Genomic DNA, 6572 nt, shown 5'->3' with positions numbered 1-6572 from the left:
GCAGGATCTTAGTGCGTTCCCCCAACAGTCCAACCCATTCTCTTACTGGGCAGGGAGTCTCTAGTGGTTCCCCCAGTCAACCTATCTCTTTACTGGGCAGGGAGTCTCTAGTGGTTCCCCCCAGTCCAACCATCTCTTTACTGGGCAGGAGTCTCTAGTGTTCCCCCCAGTCCAACCATTCCTTTACTGGGCAGGGATCTCTAGTGGTTCCCCCAGTCCAACCTATCTCTTTACTGGGCAGGGAGTCTCTAGTGGTTCCCCCAGTCAACCTATCTCTCTTACTGGGCAGGGAGTCTCTAGTGGTTCCCCCAGTCCAACCTATCTCTTTACTGGGCAGGGAGTCTCTAGTGGTTCCCCCAGTCCAACCTATCTCTTTACTGGCAGGGAGTCTCTAGTGGTTCCCCCAGTCCAACCTATCTCTTTACTGGACTGGGAGCTCTAGTGGTTCCCCCAGTCCAACCTATCTCTTTATGGACTGGGAGCCTCTAGTGGTTCCCCCAGTCCAACCTATCTCTTTACTGGACTGGTCGTCTTAGTGGTTCCCCCAGTCCAACCTATCTCTTTACTGGGCAGGGATCTCTATGGTTCCCCCAGTCCAACCTATCTCTTTACTGGGGGTTCTATAGGTCCCCCAGTCAACCTATCTCTTTACTGGACTGGGAGTCTCTAGTGGTGTCCCCCAGTCCAACCTATCTCTTTACTGGGCAGGGAGTCTCTAGTGGTCCCCCAGTCCAACTACTCTTTACTGGACTGGGAGCCTCTAGTGGTTCCCCCCAGTCAACCTATCTCTTTACTGGACTGGGAGTCTCTAGTGGTTCCCCCAGTCAACCTATCTCTTTACTGGGCTGGGAGTCTCTAGTGGTTCCCCCCAGTCCAACCTACCTCTTTACTGGACTGGAGTCTCTAGTGGTTCCCCCAGTCCAACTCTCTCTTTACTGGGCAGGAGTCTCTTATGGTTCCCCCCAGTCCAACCTATCTCTTTACTGGACTGGGAGCCTCTAGTGTTCCCCCCAGTCCAACCTATCTCTTTACTGGACTGGAGCCTCTAGTGGTCCCCCAGTCCAACCTATCTCTTTACTGGACTGGGAGCCTCTAGTGGTCCCCCCAGTCCAACCTATCTCTTTACTGGACTGGGAGCCTCTAGTGGTTCCCCCAGTCCAACCTCTCTTTACTGGCTGGGATCTCTAGTGGGTCCCCCAGTCCAACCTCTCTCTTTACTGGACTGGGAGCCTGCGGTTTGCGTGCCCCGTCCTCCCCAAGGCCACACGCTTTTACAAGACTCTCTACCCTCGCTTTTATATGTTTCATAGAGCCTATTTTTCAACCCCTTCACTTATAATGGGGAAATATGGGGGAGGGATGGGGAGAGGGGGAGAGTAAGAGAAACATCTCTTGCTCCTACTGACCAGATCCTGTAATCACAGACAGACCATACGCATCTTGTTATCATAACATCTAACACAGGTCACAATGTAAGGTTGTCAAATACTCTAAAAACGTTCTCCTGTATATATTTTATACATCCCTTCATCCACTATAGGAGATGTAAATCCTACAATAACAGCAAGCATCAGCTCTTACCCTTTTTCCCCCAGAAATCTGATACCAAGCTGATAATCAACAGTTTTAGTCATACATTAAACATTTCTCTACAATGGTGACATTGGAAATAAATTATGTTTCATTTGGCAAATTCTCCTGCGCCTACAATAGCTGACGCCTCCCTCTCTCTCTCTCTCTTCTCTCTCCTCTCAGACACAAAAGCATCTTTGATTAAAGCCTGATATGTATTATACAACTACAGAGCCTCGGCAGCCCTTTCAATTCCCCTTCCCCCCCCTTTTTTTTTATTAGTGTGGAACATTGTTCCTAAATGTAATCAAAAACAGGCTCCTTAGTCCCAACCTTTAATTCAACACACCTGAAGTTCCCAAACCTACAGTACTGTAGCAGTATCTCAACCAGCACAGTATGTACGTAGCAGTATCTCAACCAGCACAGTAATGTACTGTAGCAGTAATCTCAACCAGCACAGTAATGTACTGTAGCAGTATCTCAACCAGCACAGTAATGTACTGTGAGCAGTATCTCAACCAGCACAGTAATGTACTGTAGCAGTATCTCAACCAGCCACAGTAATGTACTGTAGCAGTATCTCAAACCAGCACAGTAATGTTACTGTAGAGTATCTCAACCAGCACCATGAGATGTACTGTTAGTAGTATCTGCATGACTCAGCACATGTAATTGTACTTTGCATTGTACGCAGATAGGAACTCAACCCAGCACAGTAATGTACTGTAGAAGTATCTCAACCAGCCACAGTAATGTACTGTAGCAGTATCTCAACCAGCACAGTAATTACTGTTAGTAGTAATATCAAACCAGCCACAGAATGTACTGTGCAGCTTCTCAACCAGCACAGAAATCACTGTAGCAGCTATCTCACCAGCACATAATGTACTGTCAGCAGTATCTCAACCAGCAGTTGATCAATAACTACAGTACTTCCCACGGTACTATTTTCTACCCTCATGTGCCAGGTAACAGGCCCTATGTACTTATTCCTCTCCTCACCATACGAATGTCAAGTGTGAGTCTGTTACAGTTCCGCACGACAGCAACTAGCGAAACACCTTTAAAAAGAACCTCCCTCAGATATATTAAACCATTTCACTGACCAAATACATACAGTATATTTAGAATGTATGCTTTGCCGAACTAAGCATGATCGCCTGAGGACATGGAGAAAAGGTAGAGGATTATAACCAGTGGTGTAGGGAGGGTAAAACGCCAAGTAAACACAGTTTATAAGGCTTTTTGGAGAGGAAAAGAATGCATTTGAAAGTATAGGAAGCGTTACATTTTCCACTGTGACCGCAGTCAGAGTTTACCCACCTACTTTTTGTTTACCACTTCATCATCTGATTATATGGTTTACATTAGGGTGAGGAAAGACAGAGGGTATATGGTTTACATTAGGGTGAGGAAAGACAGAGGGTTATATGGTTTTATTTAGGAGTGAGGGAAAGACAGAGGGTTATATGGGTTACATTAGGGTGAGGAAAGACAGAGGGTTATATGGGTCTACATTAGGGTGAGGAAAGATAGAGGGTTTATGTGGTTACATTAGGTGAGGAAAGACAGAGGGTTATATGGGTTTACATTAGGGTGTAGGTAAAGACAGAGGGTTATATGGGTTTATATTAGGGTGAGGAAAGACAGAGGGTTATATGGGTTTATATTAGGGTGAGGAAAGACAGAGGGTTATATGGGAACATTAGGGTGAGGAAAGACAGAGGTTATATGGTTCATTAGGGTGAGGAAAAACAGGAGGGTTATATGGGATCACATTATGGGGTGAGGAAAGACAGGAGAGGTTTATGGGTTGTTATATTAGGGTGAAGGAAAGACATAGGGTAATATGGGATTTACATTAGGGTGAGGAAAGACAGAGGGTTAATGGGTTACATTAGGGTGAGGAAAGACAGAGGGTTATATTGGGACATTAGGTGAGGAAAGACAGAGGGTTATATGGGTTTAATTAGAGGTGAGGAAAGCATAGGGTTATATGGGTTTACATTAGGTGAGGAAAGACAGAGGGTTATATGGGTTTACATTAGGGTGAGAAAGACAGAGGGTTATATGGTTTACATTAGGGTGAGGAAAGACAGAGGGTTATATGGGTTTATTATTATGTGAGGAAAGACAGAGGGTTTATAGGGTTTACATTTAGGGTGAAAGAAAAGACAGAGGGTTAATGGTTTATATTAGGCTGAGGAAAGACAGAGGGTATATGGGTCTACATTAGGGTGAGGAAAGACAGAGGGTTATATGGGTCTACATTAGGGTGAGGAGAAACAGAGGGTTATATGGAACATTAGGGTGAGGAAAGACAGAGGGTTATATGGGTCTACATTAGGGTGAGGAAAGACAGAGGGTTATAGGGTTGATATTAGGCTGAGGAAAGACAGAGGGTTATATGGGTCTACATTAGGTGAGGAAAGACAGAGGGTTATATATGGGTCTACATTAGGGTGAGGAAAGACAGAGGGTTATATGGGAACATTAGACACGGTGAGGAAAGACAGAGGGTTATATGGGTCTACATTAGGGTAGGAAAGACAGAGGGCATGATTATGAGTGTGATTTCTCACCTTCTCGACATTTCTCCCTACAAACCCAGGACACACCTCCACTCCCGAGCTGTGACCTGCCGATAGGCCACCTTGTAAGACGGCCCTGACCACGGTCCTGTAGCTGACGGAGGACAGGGTCAACACAGGAACATCTTCACTGAACTATGCTACTATATACACTATAAGATGGCATTTATATCAAAACAGTACTCTGGGGTTGTCTGGTCCAGTCCTACCTGATGAGTTTGGAGCGAGGTCCTGGCCAACGGCAGCTTTGGAACACATCTCTGTACCGTGGTCTCTGTCCCATTTGCACCTGGCACTTCACTGTCCTCAACACAGTGTACTGGCACCAGTTCCTGTAATCACATACAGACCATCATGGATGCTTGTTATACATGACATCTAAACAGGTTTCCAAACATTAGGGTGAGGAAAGACAGAGGGTTATATGGGTCTACATTAGGGTGAGGAAAGACAGAGGGCATGATTATGAGTGTGATTTCTCACCTTCTCGACATTCTTCTCCTACAAACCCAGGACAGCACCTCCACTCCCGAGCTGTGACCTGCCGATAGGCCACCTTGTAAGACGGCCTGACCACGGTCCTGTAGCTGACGGAGGGACAGGGTCAACACAGGAACATCTTCACGTGAACTATTGCTACTATATACACTATAAGATGGCATTTATATCAAAACAGTACTCTGGGGTTGTCTGGTCCAGTCCTACCTGATGAGTTTGGAGCAGGGTCCTGGCCAACGGCAGCRTTGGAACACTCTCTGRACCGTGGTCTCTGTCCCATTGTGCACCTGGCACTTCACTGTCCTCAACACAGTGTACTGGCACCAGTTCCTGTAATCACATACAGACCATATGGATCTTGTTATCATACCATCTAACACAGGTCACAATGTAAGGTTGTTAAATACTCTAAAAACGTCTCCTGTATATATTTTATACGTCCCTTCATCCACTATAGGAGATGTAAATCCTACAATAACAGCAAGCATCAGCTCTTACCCTTTRCCCCCCAGAAATCTGATACCAGAGCTGATAATCAACAGTTTTAGTCATACATTAAACATTTCTCTATCAATGGTGACATTGTAAATAAATTATGTTTCATTTTGGCAAATTCTGGCCATCCTCACAATGGATTCTCTCCGTGCGTCATGGTGTGCTCACCTGAGGTGAATTTTCGATCCGCTGCCTGGTGAACCTGTGGTCGCGCTCTGCTTCGAGTTGACGCTTTGACCAGTCACTCCGGGAAACTGGTAAATAAATCCCGTTCCCGTCGAATGACAGACCAGACATATCCATATTATGCACAGAGCGCACGGGAGCGATGTCATTGCCAAATGGCGTCTCCACAGAGTTCCAAAGCGCTAGTTGCTGTCGGCTTTCGTTGATAAAAAAAAAAAAAGAAGTGAGTTTGAAACCCTTCGAAGGGTTAGATCTTTGTCAGATTTGGGGCAGGCAGAATAAATACACCGTAGTAGCCAACGGTACAGCGTTTAAGAGTTCGCCATGGTGCAGAATACAAGACAGAGCGCTGGATAAAACCAATAACTCAAGTCAAAATGCATTACACTGAAACCCCATGCCCAAGGAATAATCTGCGTTTTAAACACTACTCTGACGTTGGACCCCCCTGCGAGGATGAAGGAGTCAGATATCTACTGTAGCTGGTGCGCGTAAAAAGCGTGAAGTCTGGTGAGGTAGAAAACCACAAGTGACCACTGTCTCATCAGGAAACGCTTTTAATAGGAGAGATTTTAGGACGTAAATCGMCTGCTTCTCACAATTTTGATTTAGAATAAAGGTTAAATTGCAAGGAATTTAAAACGATTTCACTTAATCCTATGGATTATAAGAGCACATCCTGTCACATTTTAGGGACTCWKCGTTATTTATAATYAGTGATACATGGAGAAAATCGMATCTCTCAGAAATGAAAATGGATGGCCCTCCCTTCAGTAAAATACACTACCGTTCAAAAGTTTGGGGTCARTTAGAAATGTCCTTGTTTTCCATGAAAACATACATGAAATGAGCTGCAAAATGAATAGGAAATATAGTCAAGACGTTGACAAGGTTATAAATAATGATTTTTAATTGAAATAATAATTGTGTCCTTTGCCTTCATCAAATAATCCCTCAATTTTCCAGGAGCAACTTCAAACCTTGGTAGACGCTTTGGCATCTCCGTGTGTCAATTTGTTGAGGTAATCTGAAGAGATTTCACCCCATGCTTCCTAAGCACCTCCCACAAATTGGATTGGCTTGATGGCCACTTCATACGTACCATACTTACGTACCATACGGTCAAACTGCTCCTACAACAGCTCAATAGGGTTGAGATCCGGTGACTGTGCTGGCCACTCCATTATAGACAGAATACCAGCTGACTGCTTCTTCCTAAATTAGTTG

At 44.9% G+C, this 6572-nt stretch overlaps 1 long non-coding RNA gene across 1 annotated transcript; it reads right to left on the bottom strand.

Moving 5' to 3' along the window:
• Positions 1–4666: 4666 nt before the first annotated feature.
• Positions 4667–5739, bottom strand: LOC112072254 (uncharacterized). The gene is made up of 3 exons (XR_011476142.1): positions 5328–5739; positions 4872–4994; positions 4667–4753 (listed from the first exon to the last, which is right to left on the bottom strand). It is a non-coding gene; the product is annotated as an uncharacterized lncRNA (long non-coding RNA).
• Between the last annotated feature and the right edge of the window lie 833 nt (positions 5740–6572).

Source organism: Salvelinus sp. IW2-2015, unplaced genomic scaffold, assembly GCF_002910315.2.
Source record: "Salvelinus sp. IW2-2015 unplaced genomic scaffold, ASM291031v2 Un_scaffold1865, whole genome shotgun sequence".
Lineage (NCBI taxonomy): Eukaryota > Metazoa > Chordata > Actinopteri > Salmoniformes > Salmonidae > Salvelinus > Salvelinus sp. IW2-2015.
The sequence above is the reverse complement of the archived record's forward strand: the minus strand, read 5'-3'. Positions and strand labels throughout refer to the sequence as shown.